This window comes from Microtus ochrogaster, chromosome 5 (genome assembly GCF_000317375.1).
Source record: "Microtus ochrogaster isolate Prairie Vole_2 chromosome 5, MicOch1.0, whole genome shotgun sequence".
Taxonomy (NCBI): domain Eukaryota; kingdom Metazoa; phylum Chordata; class Mammalia; order Rodentia; family Cricetidae; genus Microtus; species Microtus ochrogaster.
The window spans coordinates 84735567-84754141 of record NC_022012.1 but is presented as its reverse complement, the minus strand read 5'-3'; positions in this window follow the sequence as shown (position 1 = coordinate 84754141).

The window sequence follows — 18575 nt, the reverse complement described above, 5'->3', positions numbered from 1 at the left end:
AGAGAGAGAGAGAGAGAGAGAGAGAGGGAGAGAGAGAGATTTATATACTTGTTTAAGGTATTATGTTTATACTGCTAGTTTAAAATGTAATATACAATTAAAAATTACAGATTAATAGATAGTCATTTATAATAATCAAACTTGTAGTCATGTTAGGTTTTCTAGATATGCAGAGATATAGTTCAGTTATATATAATCTTTAGCACTTCAAAGACTTATGGAATATGCCATTTAAAAGGTTTTAAGAACTTAGACTTTTATTGACAGTAAGGCATGTCTGCTTCTAGCAGCACCAATTACTTCAGAGAGGTTGATGGGCATTGGAGAAACTCATTATGGAATTTGCCTTCAATGTGACAAGGATAGCCATTTGGGCAAGAACCTGCTCTTGCCTGGACTGCTTGATGGTAATGCTCTATGAAATGGATACCTATAGAAAAGTAACTGCTGAACTTTCAAAAAGACAGAATGGTCCTTTGGGGTTCCTGCTTCACAGAGGAAACTACCAGACATTCCACAGGACACAGAAGAAAACAACTGACAAACTTTGCCAGTGCAAGGAAGAGCAGATCTTCAGATTTCCTGCCTCACTAAAATGTCTGCCAGATACTATGGGCCTGCAGGCTAAAGATGGATGGCCCAGCATTACAGAAGAACTTTGGGTGACTGTCCAGGCAGCGAGGTATCACTGTCATTTCTAGAACTTTGGAAATTGCTTATAATGCACTTTCTGTTTACTTAGATAACATTATATTCTTCTAGGGTCTTTGATGAAGTTGAAGACAAATAGTTATAGTTTTCCTAAGTTATAATAAAACATAAATTATATATGAAATTTTAGACTCCCAAAGATAAAATAGATCGTAGAATATTTTCTTTAATTTTCCAAGATACAAATAGACTAAATATTATAACTGTAATTCTTATTTGATATCTGTTTTGTTATATATAATTTTACTATGTTAAAGTTACAACCTTCCTTTTTATTTAGACAGAAAAGGGAAGATGATGTGGCATTCCTCTCTGTATGCCATGAATATGTTTTATTATCATTGGTTAATAAAGAATACTGCTTTAGCCTATGGCAGGGCAGAATATAGCTAGGTGGGAAAACTAAACTGAATGCAGGGAGAAAGAAGGCAGAATCAGGCAGATGCTATATAGCCACCCAAGAAGCAAGATGTGAGGTAACAAACCATGTGTCTCATGGTAAAATATAAGATAATAGCAATAGGTTAAGTTAAGATATAAGAGCTAGCTAGGAATTTACTTGAGCCATTGTCCAAACAGTGTTGTAATTAATATAGTTTTTGTGATTATTCAGGTCTGGGAAGCTGATAAACAAAAGTGCAGTCTCTGTTTGCAGCCTGCCTTTCCTATATCTTTCCTCTAAAAACCATAGACATATGAGGGAGAGACAAAAAGGATACTAAGGGCTCTCTATGAATTGTTTCCTGGGTGCTATTTACTATCCAGTCCTGTATGGCATCAGAATTTATATTTTGTTTGTTTATTTTGTATTTGCTTCTGATTGCTTGAAGAAATTGCCAGTTAACAATGTTTAGGTTATTCAGCAATAAATGTGGGATGGGGAAGTACCAATGAATGAAATAGGTGTCATTCATCCTCAGCTAGTATGGGCATCCTGGGCTATGTGAGTGGAAGATGCTCCTACTTAGAAGCACCTGTGTCAGCCTTATGTCACTACAATGGATTTATGGTCACTAGGCAAGTATTCATACAGGCCTGGTTTTCATCCTTCATTCCTTAGAAAATGATGACATTGGAGTCTAAATGCCTATGGTTTACTAAGCACTGACACCTTGAAGAGACACAAGTCCTTCTGCTGAAGGAGCAACTTAGAACAGTCTGAGAAGAGGGTTTTGTAAAAAATAGATGTGGAAGAAGTAGAAGAGCTGTGGGTGCTCAGAAGCCAGAATCAGGTTGACTAGCAGCAGAGGGTTCAGCCAGTAATTTGTCAATTTGTGCTTCACACTGTTCCAAGAGAATGACTAAGTGCAGAGGTAAAGTAGGTGGAGCGTTGTTCTGTCCTGATGGCACAAGGAGAGGGTATTGATGCCATGTGTGCTGTTGTGTACATGCCAGAAGTGTGCACTGCACTTCTTGCAAAATTGCTCATATAGAGCACAGTACCTTCCCATTCAGAGAGGAAAATATCAAATATGATGAGTAGTACATGACTAATCCAGTCAGGAAATTATCAGACAAAATATGGAGAGTGTGATGTAGAAAACACGGATAATGCAATGTGAAGTAAAATTCACAAATTTAAAATTTTAGGAAATGGCAGTAATCCTCAAGAGCAGCCAAGTTTACATGACAAAGGAGACAAAAGTACTCTGAAAGAATTAAAATTGAATTATCAAAAGAAATCCAATTTGAGAAATATCCCAGTATGATTTTCAAAATCATTCATGACAAACAAAGGAAAGTTGTGTCTGTTACTGTTTAGCAATGTCCTCCAAACTGAAAATTTTCCATCTTGGAGGGAAAGTTGTTAAGACTGGAGAAGATCCACTTAAAATATTATGTCTTAGATCTTATTGGACACAGACACTAAGCAACACACAAGGATGAGGAAGTCCCTGAAGCTTACAAGATCTATAGCCTCCCACTCTCCTCCTCAGGGCTATGAAAACAGCATGCCTGCTGGGGAAAGAAGAAACCATTTGAGCATTTGACGAGTTAAGCAGCCTGCAGGTTCTGCTGGCAGCTTCAGGGATGTAGTTTCCATGAGTTGTCACCCATGCTGGGGTGGGCAATCAGTGGTGTGAGCATTTGACGAGTTAAGCAGCCTGCAGGGTCTGCTGGCAGCTTCAGGGATGTAGTTTCCATGAGTTGTCACCCATGCTGGGGTGGGCAATCAGTGGTGCAGCTGCCTTGGAGCCACTCATGCTCCTGCATGTAGCCCTTCACCCACGTTCCTTTAAGTAACCTATAAGCTCATTGATTCTCCAATTGGTCTTAATAGAATTTCCTGGGCCTGCTGTCAGTGTCCTACCTGTGGTGAGTGGACAATAGTTGGCATTTCCCCAGGAAATCTAACCATAGCTTTATCCTTATTTGAAATCTGCCAAGTATGATAATAAAATAATAAACCAACATTTAACCAAATATTAACAACTTTTATATGAAAATTTTTAAAGCAGGTATTACACTGTAATCAATTATGAGTAAAATTTTTAACTAATTTTCAAAATTACATCAATATACTTGACTATACTAACTAGAAATTTGAAAAATAACTTATATGATCTTTATAACAAAAAATTCAACAAATATTCTTAAGTAAAAATACCTTTGCAAACTAAGCGTGGGAAAATAGTATCCTTAACTTGATAAAAAAAAAGGGGGGGGTCAGATGAGTAACCTCTAGCTGATGTAAAGCTTCACAGACACACATTTCTGATAGTGGGACCAAGGCAGAAATCCCCCTTTCAGGAGTGTAGTAGAGGTCCTAGCCAGTATAATAAGGCAAGAAAAATAAAGGAAACCACAGAACCTGTAAAAGAAAAAATGATTTTGCTGCTATTTACATATTACTTAACTTTAAAACCACAAAATCTAAAGAAACTATTTGGGAGCCAATAAGTTAAATTTAACAGTAATCTTCTTTTAAGATTTATTTTTAAGAGGGAAAAATAATATAAAAAGTGCAATGCAAAATACAAAAAAATACTTTAAATGAGATAAAAATAAGGCAAATACTGAAAATTCTATCAATTGCCGCAAAACATTATTAAAAATTAAAGAGTCAAATTAATGTTCTTGGTCAGAGCCAATACCATCAGTAGGAAATCAAATTGGTCTATAAATTGACAGTAGCCTCAAACATGATTTCAATGGTGGGGGTTATGGTGGGAAGATGATTATAAAATACATGTGAAATTAAGAGGATTTTAAACAGCAAAAAGGTATACTGGAAAGAAAAGGGGGAAGTAGGAAACTCATACTTCAAGATTCAGCTGTTCTTTCTGTTTAACAAAAGAAAGAGAAATACCTATAGCGATCCTGTCTCAGCCAACAACAACACCCAAAAACCAAGCAACAATAGAAAAAAAAACGTATTAGGGCAGTAGTTTCATTAGGCAAATGGTCTTTTTATCAAGCAGTATGGGGACACTGAGATGCCTGGATGACCACTAGTTAAAAGGGAACTCAACCCTCTGTATGCTTGGAAGCAACAAATCTAGGATAAATTATGAAATTGTAAAGGAAAATTCAAGCTCTGAGTTTTTGCTTTAACCAGTACCAAAGCTATTACATATGACAGGAAGAATTTCTCCATGTGGATTCACTGAGAAAACTAATCAATCAATCAATTAATTAATTAAGTTGAATAAACGTTCATTAAACACCAGCATGCTTTTAAGTGGGTCCATCAGTAGCACAGAGAAGATAAAGACCCACACCACAAATTGTGAGAAAATATTCATGGTGTGTCTGACAAATGAACTTTACTAAAATAGAAGTTGTCAAACATTTTGTTTTTAGAACCCCTTTATACTCAAAAAATTACTGAAGACCAGAGGCTCTGCTCAGTGGAGGGGCAATTGGTTAGCATGTGCAAGGCCTAAATAATTTATACCAGAGAGAGAGGCAGGGGCAGAAAGATATTTTCTTCATGTAAGTTATTGCTTTCAACATTTAATGAAGTTAAAATAAAAAATAATATTTCCAAATGTTTAGAGCAGTTTATGAAACTTCATATTATAGTAGTTTTATTTTTCCAAACCTGGATGAATTTATTAAGAATTGTACAGTTCCACCTTTTTAAAATTTTTCTACCTTCAATTTCTAGCTTCAAAAAGACCATTCCTTTTGCAGGTTTGCATCTACAAGTTATCCATTCTGGCATGCTTGTGATGCAGAAAGTGGAAAAGTAGCTCTATCCATGTCTTAATAGTTCAAGCTGTTTCAAGAAAGTTATGGGGCTGGTGAGTGAAGATCAGGACAGAGACTTGGTGTCTGATAAAACATGTCTTTTACAGTGAATTTCTATATCAAACAGACAAAAGACCACACTGAGGATCTCCTTCATAAGGATACTAATTCCTAACCAGAGGGCTCCACTTCCCTGATCTTCTCAATCCCCTATAGCTCTCCCAGTTCATAATATCATCACCTTATGGATTAGAATTTCAATGTGTGAATATGAAAGGGACACAAATGTTGGATCCATTGCACAAAAATATGTAGCCACAAAAGGGGGGATGGTGATGGCCTTTTAGGCAATGGTGGATATATGTTGATGGTACGGCAAAGCTTGAAAGGTTGTCATTTCTTAAGTATTAGTTGAGCATGGAACCTTAAGTCGTATCTGTGAATGCATTATTCATAGAAAATTCTCTTTCATATTAAATAGGTCATGCAAGGTTTTTAGCATAACACACACACACACACACACACACATGCACACAATCTTTATACAAGAAAATACTAAAAAGAAGAGCCAAGCAATGTCAACACATACAAAATTGATGTGAGTAAATGGGTAGTTCATTATGAGAAAAACTTTATGTATCTGGGTTCCTGGAACACCTTCTATATAGCAAAAAGAGACGTAGGAATGGGGGAAAGCTCCACATCACTTTCTCAAAAATTGGTAGACAAGAAAAACAATATGGTGCAAAGATAGTGGAAAGATGAACATGACAGATTTATGTTATAGTAAATGTAATAGAAAAATAATAGAAATTGGAAGACCATAAGGGAAAAAAATAGAAGAGAGTCTCCAAGGCTAATAACATAGAATGTGAAAATCTACCAACATACTTATAAGATTAAATGCATGAGGTGATCTGCTGTGCTGCAGTGGAAATGCCATGAGATACAAAAGGCCAGAAATCATGAAGGAGACGTTTCTAAAATTTACAGTCAATATCCAGATGTGAAAAGCTCTCAGGTACCTCACCCCTGCAAGTTTAAAATACTGTCATCAAGAATACTAAATGTATTCAGAAGTAAGCAGAGAAAAAGTAATAGGAAAATAGCATTAGTTTTAATGCAAATCATTTTTCACAGGATGAGTTGGAATGCATTTCTGAGCTTGTGCAAAATAAGATTTATCTGCCCTCTTTTCTATTTTTGAAACAACTATCCTTAAAAATTTAGAAATTGCACACAAAGCAACATATGCCAACTCTCACAGTGGTCGGTGACAGAGGCTTAAAGGAACAAAAGGGGCACTATTTGGAAACAGAATTTCCATATGTGTTCCTGAATAGCCTGGAATTTATTATCATTCTCCTGCCTCAGCATTTCAAGTAGCACTATTATAGGTGTGTACAATACCTGGCTACATGATTAGGGAGATTTTACTTTTAAGACAGGATCTCAAGTTTCCTAGACTAATTTTAAATTCACTATGCAGATAAGGATTGCCTTGAACTTCTGATTCTCCTACCTCGACCTTTTCAGGGCTCAGATTTGAGGCCAGTACCACCACATGGTATATGTAATACTGGAGATCAAACCCAGGGCTTTGTGTGTAAGCTAGGCAAGCACTCTATTGATTGAGCTCTATTTCCATCCCTACAGGGGCATTTTAATTGATCACATTGAACAGCCTATTGAATCAGTTGAGTTTATAAATGAGTTGGTTTAAATTCTTTGAGTGATGCCTTTTCCTCACCTCTTCAGCTCTGTCATTTGCCTTCAGTGGAAAAACATCCATTATCCAGAATGAAGCATCCACTGGTCCTTGGAGCCCATGTCCTTGTATTCCTCCTTGGATTGGTTTTCAGGCTCTCACGGGCTTTTTAGCATTGTCTCAACTGTTTAAATATCTGTTCTCATAGTCATTATTTTCTTAGATGAGACACCTGAAATTACAGTCATTGGGAATCATGAGGATGGGTATTCTGGGACCAACCTCCAATCTGGTAGAGTTCTATTGAAGTGCCAATCAAAATTCCAGGCAGCAGGGGAAGAAGGCTTCCCTGGGGCATCCTGATTCTGAAATGTAAATTATGGTTTGCCTTGACTTAGCCTGCAATCTCTAAGATGTCCTCCTCCTTTGGTTCAAAGAAAATACTCTCAGTGCAGCTGGGAATGCTTTTTCTAATTAAGGGACAAATCTGCATGCGATGAAAGTGAGACTACTGTGTTCTTAGAGCTAAACTCGGGGGTTTGTGCATTTTGTTGCAGAATCTTGAGAGAATGGTGCCTGGCTGCAATCTGATAGACCTAGAACAAGGTCAACCTTCACTGTATTTCCACCTGTCTGAGTCTAATGACTTAGTGTATTATGTATCTCACATAATAGACATTCTATGAATAAAATGAACAAGAATCTACTTTGTCACTGTTTCCTCTGAAAAATTCCCAAAACAAGGAAGGAGTTTTGTTTTAGAGAAAACAATGTTAATTGTACTCTCTCATCGCTTGTACATAAAGACCAATATTTGCTTTATATGCCTTTGTATCTTTTCCAATGGTAATGGACTAAATTATTGGCTGTGGCTCCTCAGCAACCCCTATAGGAACTCCTCTGTCATTGTATCAGTTACCTTTCTATTGCTGTGAGAAAATAACCAACAAAAATTTAAAGAAAAATGATTTATTTAGGCTCACAGTTCAAGGGGATACAGTCCTCCAAGGTGGGGAAGTCATGGCAGAAGGGGCCTGAGCAGCTGACATTATTGCATCCACTGCCAGGAAGCAGAAGGAGATGGATGCTAGTGTTTAGTTTGCTTCCTTTATTTTATTTGGTCAAGGACATTAACCTGTGGAATGGTGTCACCCATGGTTAGAGTGGATCTTCCCTCTTCAATTGACCAAAGTTACATCATAGACAGAAGTTTGTTACTTTGGTAATTTTAGATCATGTCTGGTTGTCAATCAATATTAAACACCAGTCACATAACTTTGCAGTTTCTTTCACCAAATCTATTTTTACAAAGGCTTAATAGGCTACTTGGAAATCTTATACATACCAGAGCCTTAGAATGACACTCTGGAAATCATTAAATAACAAACTCTTATATTATTAAACAGGTTTGTTGGAGAAGTAGTTCTGTGAAACAATATGAAGAGGTAGGTCACATATGCTGATTTCTGTATTGTAGATATTCTTACCATGATTAATTTCAAGCTATCCCTGAAACATCAGTGAATACATGGTATGGAAGAGATGTCCAGTTCTACACCATGTCATGGTCCCTTCATGAAAACACACTACATATAAATAACCTTAAAATCCCAGATAAAGAACATGCATACAATAGCCAGAAAGTGCTAAATTTTGCATATTGACTGGTTTGGTTTTTCATGGAATGTATTCATATGCACATTCATGTAATTTAAAAATTTAATAGTGGCTGGATTTGGCAGCTATCTCACTCAGCAAGACAGAAAAGTTAACAACCAACTCCTGAAGGCAAGTAAATATACAGGGGACCCATGCTACTTAATTGTTCTGCCCAGGCTGACCACACACACCTTTGTGTCTGCCACCATCATCAGAAGAGCATATCCTGGCTGGTCCATAGTTTCAAGAAGAAAGTCACTCACTGGACATCAGGGAGAAACAGAATCCCACTCTGGTATCCTGTTTCCATCAGCAGACTCACAGCTGCAACAGGTGCATCGGAGGGGGGAGGCCTATTCTAAAATACTGAGCTGAGACATAATTTGCTCTGTGACAATATTAGTAAGAGATGCTACTGCTTTCAGACAGGTAAAACCAATGCCAGAGTGCTTAATCACTGCAGAAGCCACTGGTATAATTTACATTATTGTTCACAGGTTTTTTTTAAATCTGTGGTGTTTAAATACATTTGTTGAATTATCTAGCTGGCTAGTTTATTATCAGATATTACCCAATAGCTTTAATCTTTATGCTTGATGATATTTATGATTGTTTTGATGCCAATTGGATAGCCATGGCAAGAATGTTTAATTTTTATCAGTCAGCAGGATTTTTCAGATGCTAGACAAGCACTCTACCACCAAGCCGTACCTCTGCCCAAGGAGGGCATGTTTCAGTACCACCATTACCTAAGACAGGCCAGACCCATGGTAATATTAGATGTACTACTCATAATACTGCATTTACCTTTGAAATTTTAATTTCCATTAAAGGATATTACAAAGATTGAAAATTTGTATTTTGAGATATTCAACAAAATGAAGCATTGGTTCAAAGATCAAAACAAGACCCTGAAACAGAGCCAGTTCAAATAATCTGTTTGCTTTCTATTGAACTGAATAGGATCTATTTATGACAATTGTGTTTGCACTTAGTGACATCATGGTGTAAGATGCTACAAGCATTTCAGAAGCAAAATTGTGATGTATTGAAATAAATTTCCCAATCAGATCACCATCAAGTAAAAGTATTTCAGAAACACATCAGAACCTTCATTTTGCACTGTGTCTCTACTTCACCAGTAGCTTTCCTGTGTAACAATCTTTCCGGGGGAGAGCTGAACATACAGCTCACTCAGGAAGGGAATGAGGGCAGACCAAAGCCAAGAATACTACCCAAGCCAACATGGTAAACCGGTGATTTTAGTGGAGTTTCTTACAGGGGTGTGGCTGACGGGCTGCTTAGCTGGAGAGTCAAAGATGCATGAATCACTGATAGCCCACCTTGGAATGAGTGACATTAGTGAAAGCTGGAACCCTGAGTTCTCTGCATGACTAAGCACAGCTTAACCAATTGGGTGCTCTCCTCAACAGCCTGTTCAGCTTTTATAACCTTGTGTAGATATAGGTTCTTAGTTAGGTTTCTATTGCTGTGATAAAACACCATGAACAAAAGCAATTTGGGAAGGAAAGGGTTTATTTCAGCTTACAGTTCAACATCACAGCCCATCACTGAGGGAAGCCAGGACAGGAACATGGAGGCAGGAGCTGATGCAGAGGCTGTGGAGGAGTGCTGCTTACTGCCTTGTTCCTCATGACTTGTTGAGCTCACTTTCTTATCCCCAGGACCATCAGCCCAAGGATGAGACACCCTTTATGGTGGGTTCATCCACATCAGTCATTAATTAAGAAGACGCCCCGCGGCTTGCCTGCAGGTGAGTCCTACGGAATCCTTTTCTCAGACAGCTCCAGCTTGTGTCAAGTTAACAAAAAGACCAACCAGGACACGGGGCCTTCTGAATCTAGTCAATTTTATCGATTTCCTGAGACTTGTGAGTTATTTAGTTTCAGTCTCCCTGGAATCCCTCCAGGATGCTGCACAACAAACTCCCACCTGCTGTTTTCCCTTTTCTGTGATGCTATGCTATTAAAATGTTACTCAGATCAGGCCACCTCTCCACTTAGAACCCTCTTAGGATTCCTGTCTCATGCAGAGAAAAGAGTCAATTCCCGTTAAGGGGCCCAAACTTCTTGGGATCTTTTTTTACCTCCTAAGTCTCTGTTTACTTCTTTCTCTCTACCTCCTCCTCACACTGATTTTTGAACTCCTCAGGGTAAAGGTCACTCTCCAGACACTTTGGGTCTTCATAGTGCTTTTCAAAGCCTGGGTTAGAAAAACTTTTCCTTTTCCATTTCCTCTGTTGTGTTTGCTCCTTGTAGATACCTGTACAGTTTGCACCTTGAATAAACACATCTTCTCCATGAAGTTTTCACTGATCATTCTATTTTAAAATTAAAAATCACTTCATGAATTTTATCAATACACTGACATCCTATATGTTTTATTTCACTAATTAATTTGCCTATAATTTGTTTTTCACTACAAAAATAAAATTATGTGTTAAGATTTTGGACCCTATTCTGTTCACTAACTTCAGCACCAAGGAGAGTGCACAAACGTCATAGATTGACTCTGAGTAGCTGAGTAGATCAGCTCTGCGTGTTAGTCTGGGGGTTTAATAGTATCAAGTGTTTAAAGTTAGTCATTTAGAAATCTCCCAGTCTCTATCAGGGGCAATCATGGTGGGTTTTTTGTTTGTGTGTTTGTTTGGGTTGTTACTGTTATTTTTATATTTGAAGATCAAACAGTGGTGATACTTTCAAGCCAGATGTTGTGGATGGGATGGAGTGCACAGCTGAAGGAAGACATGAAACATGAGAAACAGGCATGCTTTAAAAAGTGCTAAGTAGAGCTCTTGCAGAGTTGATATTTTTCTTCTAAAAATGTTTAGAAGATTTGGATTTAACATGATAAAGTAGCAAATTTTACATTCCTTTAGATCTCTTTCCATGTAAATTCTCAGGAGGAAATCGATACGGTGACAGATGAAAACATTATGATGAAAGCTCACACTCTTGGGTGCCTCTTACATTCACATTCAAGGAAGATATGAATCCCGCAGCCTTCACAAACAGAAACACTGTATCTCTGCCCCCTCCCCACTTCAACCAGGCTTTCTCACTATGCTATGCACCACTCAAGTCCCTGATTTTTTTCCTTAGGAGTCTGTCCTTCAAATAAGTCACCTTGCACTGTGTTCACCTGTCACCTGTGCTCAAATCATATCCAATTCCAGTTTTCCCAGAACATTGTATGGTGGTATGCTCCTATAACCCCAGCACTCTGGAGACAGAGGTGGGGGGATCAGAAGTCTAAGATCATCCTCGGTCACAGAGTGAATTCAAGGCCAGTGGAGATACATGAGACCCTGTCTCAAAACAAAACAAGACAACAAATAAACAAACAAAAAATACTCAGATTCTTTTTTCATAATAATTCAAGTCCTTTCTTATTTCCTTTGTGTCCTAAAATTGTACTTGCAACACAACATATTAAAATAAATTTCCAGTGTTTTTTAATATGTGATATATAATACATATCCCAAAAATATATATCATATATATTAAAGTATTTAATGCCTAACATTTATAAAGAAAATACAGATATTCATTTTTATAACCCCAAAACATGTATGTGGCCATGATTCCTGGGGTTTTTTGTGACTGGAAAACATATTTCACAGTAATATAATTGTGTCTGTGAGACTCACATTATTTAATTGTCCTTGAAGATGTGTGTGTGTGTGTGTGTGTGTGTGTGTGTATTTGCGCGTGCGTGCTTTACCATAGAAATTTTTCACATGTGAAAATGAAGTACCAAATAGATCAGGTTAACTTTAGATAATGTAGAACTAGTCCTAACTACCCATCTCAATTCAATAAACACCATTCAGCTTCCTTGGTCTTATTCTACACTACTCATGTCAAAATATTTGGAAGGAGGGATTAGAGAGAAACAATGACTAAATTAACATAATTTCCTAGGATTGGATCACAGTGAAACTAGACCAGACAAAAAGTTTCAGTACAGTGCAGCCCACCTGAGACAGAAACACACAGAGACGGGCTGCCAAAAAGCAGGGAACAAAGTGAGGTTGAGCAAGCATGGCAGAGTGCTAAGATACAACTGTGAAAGCTCTGAGTTCCGTTTGGCAGGAATCATGTTGAGTTATGATTAAGCTGAGATTGGATTGAGCCGAACCAACATGGGCTTTGGGAGAGTGCAATATAGGACGATTGAAACCCATTTTCCAGTCAAAAGAAAGAACTTCAGTAGAGGCATCTGTGTCCAGTACAGACAGGAGATAATGTGAGCCAATGAGTTTTGCAATGACAAAAATAAAACAAATGTACTAACTTGCTGATCTACTGATAATGGGGTTCAAAATAAGATTACCGGGTACATACAGGTCTGTTGGTAGGAGTCACAGGTCAGCAGAGGTGGAATGGCAAGCGGTTAGTAATGAATTCTTCCAGACGTAGAATCGCAATAGTGCCAGTACATTAGTCTGGGTTCATAGCAGGGCATTTTTCCTTTCCTGTACATATGCCTCTGAGATATTGTGAGATATATGTCCATATGTTATATATGTATGTATAAATATATGTATACACATACACACATATATGGAAGGGAGCTCAATGTGTAAATCACTGAGTTCAGATCATCAGCATCCTTGTAAAAGCTGGGCCTGGAAGTTCACATATGTGATATTCATTCTGGGGAAGCAGAGACAAGTGGATCTTCCTGGCCAGTTAGCTTACACCAAATAACGAGCTCCAGAATACTAATGTGATACTATTCTGGGTAGATTTGGACAAATGTCTATTGACCTCATATAGGGAACTGATGATAGTCCAAGAATAAATAGCATTAGACGCAAATGTTGTGGACCAATGAGTTTTATTGGGTTATTTGCAGGAACATGGACGAGCGGTTCCCGACAGGACACTGCACAGTTTGCAGGGAGTTCACTAGGTTGACAAGCTGGTGACTCAGCTGGTTAGAGTCTCTTCCAGGCATCTGGACTGGCCTCTGCTTCTTCTAGTGGCTGGGCGTCTCTGAGAGTATCTTTGCTGGTTGGCTTGTTTGACAATGACTCTCAGCAGTCCTTAATGCTAGAATATTCTTGGGGAGGGAGAGAGTAAGTGTATCTTCTCTAGTTCAGGTGCTTCCCAAGCCTATTTTTTGAGTTGTTTGCCTCTTGTCTTAAAGAACTTCTCTGTAGGATGAAGTGTTTATCTCCTTCTAGAACATTCTGCTGTTTTACCTCATAGTAAACACCCAGTCCTAAAATACCCCGATGTTTCACTTCCCTTTTGCATCTCATGTTTTTAGATGAAAACTTGGCATCCTGGAAGAGCTGATGTACAACACTCCACCACTTCTGGCTCTTACCTCCCTCTGCTCTTCAGTGTGCTTCAGAGAAAAAGACAAAGAAGGCTGGCGATGGTCCTTATAGCTCTAGTGGAGTATTGTGTTGACAGAGGTTTCTATCTTATCCAGTCCCATAGCCATTCAGTCTTGAAGAAACACACAGAGGCCTACATTAATTATAAACTGGTTGGCCTATTAGTTCAGGCTTCTTATTAACTAATTATTATATCTTAATTAGTCCATAATTCTTGTCTACATTAGCCATGTGGCTTGGTACCTATTATCAGTGAGGCATTCTCATCTTGCTTCCTGTGAGTCTGGGTAATGACTGCAGATTGAGCATTTCCTTTTCCCAGAATGCTGTTCTGGTCATCCCACCTATACTTCCTGCCTGGCTACTGGCCAATCAGCATTTTATTAAGCGAAAACAAGTGACAAATCTTTACAGGGTACAAGAGCATTGTTCCAGAGCAGAATTGGATGGTTGTTTCTTATCTTATTCCTCTATTCCTGGAGCACAGCTCTCAGTGAGGTGAGTCCCAGTGGTGTTGCTTTTGCTGTAAATGCTGCTGGGGAAAACTCAGAGAATGAAAATGGGAAACAATCCAAGTGAACTGTGCCATCAGTGAGAACCTACATGCAAATGTTGGGAAGCTCCTCATTTAATGCATCACACTCATTTACTGAGGCAATAGCTAGTGGCTTTGCATTGGTGCCTAGAACTTCCCAAAGCTCCCAGGACTGGTTCTGAATTTACCTCCTGTGCACCAGGCCTTCAAGTAAAACAAATCAGAGAAAACTGATTTTATCGACACATACTTGTACCTTATTATACTAACTGACACATCTCAACTGGCATTTCTATCATGAACATGAAGAATCCATAGCTGAATGGGATTTCCACTCATAATTATTCCCAGCAACCTCAGTAGAACTTCATAGGTCTACATGAGCTAGACTTCAGGGAGGACTCTTCCAGCTCATTCCTCATCTCATTTCCCTAAGTCCTGTCACCAAAGCATGCCTTGTCTTCATCACTAGGGACTTAGCATCAGTTCTGGAAAGCAACTGGCATCAATGACAATATCATTTATTGTTCAGGGGGTCTGTTTAGCCTTCCTGGCCAACAACGTTTAAGGAGGTAGGCCACTGCTAACACTGGGATTTCAAAACTTTAGTTTGGGGAAGTACCTGTGTTAGTCATATAGAACCCACTGCCTTACCCTGTATCATTCGCAAGATGAGACTGTTGCAGATTTTTTTCAGTTTTGTGTGGGTATCAGTCATGCACCTTGAACTTAAACGTTACAAATGTGGACAATCATTTCCTGGAGGAAGTTGAATAGTGTTCAAGGAAAGGCTAGCTCTCAGGAGAGCTCCAAATAGCCCAACATTGCTCATACCCATGGGAACTTCCTCCTTGCCTTTAATGAAGGCCTGGCTCTCTATCTCCCAGAGAAGTTACTCTTGCTGAATCTGTAGTGAGTTCCTTTGCAAGAGGAGCAATGATTTGGTTAAAATCAAGTCAGAGGAGATGGATGAAGCAGGGAGTCTCAGGCATGCTGGGGAAGTAGGCCAAAAGAATTAACTCGGGCTTTCATAGCTAAGATGGCTTCTACAAAACTGTTATTTTCCATGATGCCATGCTTCCCACAGGCCTCTGCCTCTACAGGAAATAAAATCAGCTGTAGCTGGGTCCCTATCTGTCCCCAGAGTAAGGGGCTGGCCTTGGATGTTGGATAGGGCAAGGCAAACCTCTCTCTCTCTCTCTCTCTCCCCTCTTTTTGTCTCTCTGTCTCTCTCTTTCCTCTCTTGCAGTAGCAATCAAAGAGTTATCAACTCATCTTGATCCTCCTCTGGGACTCAAAAAGAAAGAAACAACAACAAAAATCTAAGTCTGGCACCTAGCTTCTTTCCTGAGTGGGTTGTCATGGCAACAGAATATAGCAACTGTTTTCAGTATTCTGGGGCCTTGGCAATCCTCACGAGTTTCTCTGCCTCAGCTTCTATGTATGCGCAGACATATGGATACCAGAACTGGTGCCAGCATGGAGGAGCAGAGTGGAAATTCACGCCAGGATCCCTCTGGGGAGTACTCAGGACCTCAGCTGACCTCCCAAAGTTTAGCTCACTCTGCCCCAGTGCTCTGAGCAGGACCCATCTGGTTACTGGCCTAGTGGAACTTGACAGCTCTGGCTATGAAGTGAGGAATGGAGTTCATGGAGCTCAAAGGTTAATGCCAGCTCCGGAGGGTCTAAATCTCAGTAGTTCAAAGTTTCCTTCCTGAGAGCCCCAGTTTGTCTTGGTCATCTCACTCTGATAAAAGGAAAATTACCCCTGTTGGGCATCTTGTTGATACCACTCTTGACTTGTGATCAGTGGCTTCATTGTACTATATGCAATACATATTTTAAAGGGCAAGATTGTGGTGTGTGTGTGTGTGTGTGCGCGCGCGTGCGTGCGCACGCGTACATGTGCTCTTTTATATAAGGATCTTTATGTGACTGGGTCCTTTATTAAAGGAAGTTAAGGTTTTAAACAGTCACATTTGGATCTCTGAGAGTGCACAGGCATTCTAGTGTTCACATATTTCCATTCCTTCCTTCACCATATCACTTATTTTTATCTCTGTCTATGTGGCATGCAAAAGTGTGTTATGAACACAAATCCCTGTGTCTCTGCATGTCTGTGAATGTGCATCTATAGGTTAGCCTCAGTGTGTGGGTTATGTTTCTTAAATGTGTGTATGTGCGGTTTGTGTGTGCATCATGCATGTGTATATCTTCATTTGCATGTATGTGGGTGCACATGCATTTCTATGTAGCTACCTGAGAATGTGTTTATATTAGTGTGTCTCTGAATATGGAAGTGTGTGTGTGTGTGTTCTAAACATGTATGTCTGTATGTGAGTATATGTGAACATTTCTCTGTGTGTGTATGAGCCTGACAAGCCTCCAGCTTGAGCGCAAGTTCTGTTCCTCCAGGGGTTTAGACAAGAGGATGATGCTCATAGAGCTAAGTGGCTGTTCCTGCCTCACACACTGTTAGACCCTTAGTGCTTTGTGTGATTCTTGACAAACAGTAGATGGTTAACCTGCATTAGGGGAAAATGAGTGGATGGTTATTTGAATGAGTCAGTGTTGGTTGTGAAGAGTTTTATTGTTTTCATTCAAAAGTGTCTCTTGGCACACACACAGAATTCAACTTTCCCCCTAGAATGTAACAAGTAACCGTAAGATGTAGTTGCCCCAAAGTTTTTATTATTGTTATTGTTTATTATTATTATTATTATTATTAATTTTATAGAGTTCCACAGTGCCAAGGAACACACGTGGAGGTCAGAGGGCAACTGTCAGTTCTCTCCAAGCACAGTGTGATGAAGTCAGTCCCTCACAACAAACAAGTGGCCTTTCCTGCTGACACAACTCACCAGCCCAAGAGCTCTTTCTTCTTTAATTTTATGTCCATGTATTCTCTTGGTCAGGAGTGAGAGAAGGAGAAGGACACAGTGAAGATGGCTTTTTTTCCACTCTAATGAAGTCTTGGCTGAGCTCACGCATTCAGGGGGGGGGTGACTTCTCAGTAGCTGGCAGCTCAAAGATCTATGGCCGAGGGACACTTTTCCAAGTTGCCCTCTATGCCCCCAAGCACTGATGTCTTAGGATCTTTCTCCTTGCTCATCCATTCTTCTGCTCTTTCTGGTAAAATATTACATTATCTACTGAATGTTTTATCTATGAAGCATTTGATGCTAGCAAACTTTCTGCTTGTTTCTAATCTAAGACATCTTTTCCTGACTATGGCTCCAATGTCTTCCCACTTTTCAGTGCATGTTTTATGGATTTTACACAGTCTTCTGTCTAACTTTTTTTTTTTCATAAAGTACTTGTAACCTTCAGGGGATGTAGTCATTTTTGTCTGGTTCTTCCCATGTTATCATGTCTAACATGATGGATCCAACATCTGGCATTAATCTACATCCCAAATTTTAGTCAGGGATGGGGCCTCAGGTGCTCCTAGCCATTCTAATAAACTGTTCTGCAAAGTAAGAGATCATTTAGCTCACTTGAGGTAGTAAATGTGCAGTATAGAGATATTTCTCATAGGCACAATCCACCAGCCCTAGAATTCCAGAGAAGATTCTGAGTCCCTGGATCCATACCCTTGTTTACATTCACTCTTTAACCAGGGTTCTGGGAACCTGACTCATGTATTCTGGAAGACAGTAAGGACTCTGAACTCCTGAGCTTTCTCCAGGCCCTAGAAATACCTTCTTTAATGCCTAACTTCCCAATCAGTTGAGCCTCAGCCTACTACAACACACCACACACACACACACACACACACACACACACACACACACACACGAGGCATCATATAATTATGGATTCACATTTTGTCCGGAGTCTCTCCTCCTTTTATTTCCCCAGTATCTCTAGCCATTGCCCCCTGCCCATGCCGATTTTTCATCTCATCAGGAATGTAAAACTCAAATACTTTTCTTTATAATTAAATACATTTCCTGAAGTGAACTGCAGAAGGAATATTCAGAAGGACAAAATAATCATTTTTAAAATAAATGTCCTATTCCTACGGTGCCCTGGTGACGTATGCGTCGGATATATCCACTGAAATGAGGGAATTTTACTCAGGAACATTAGGATTATAATTCTAATCATAATTCCAGTTACCATTTAAATACTTTATTTAGCATCTCCTAGTGCCATGTTTGATAATCACTATACACATACACACAGACACACAATACACATTTATATAAATATATACTTGTGCACATGTGAAAATTTATATAGATTGTATAGTTTTCTTTAGGGCAATAGACAGATAATCCTTAGTACTTATGGAAAATTTCAAGGTATAGCCCTATAAAACAAAGGGTTTCAAAATGAAATAAGGAACCCAATCTTATATTTCAATAAAATACACAGACATTTCTAAGAACTTT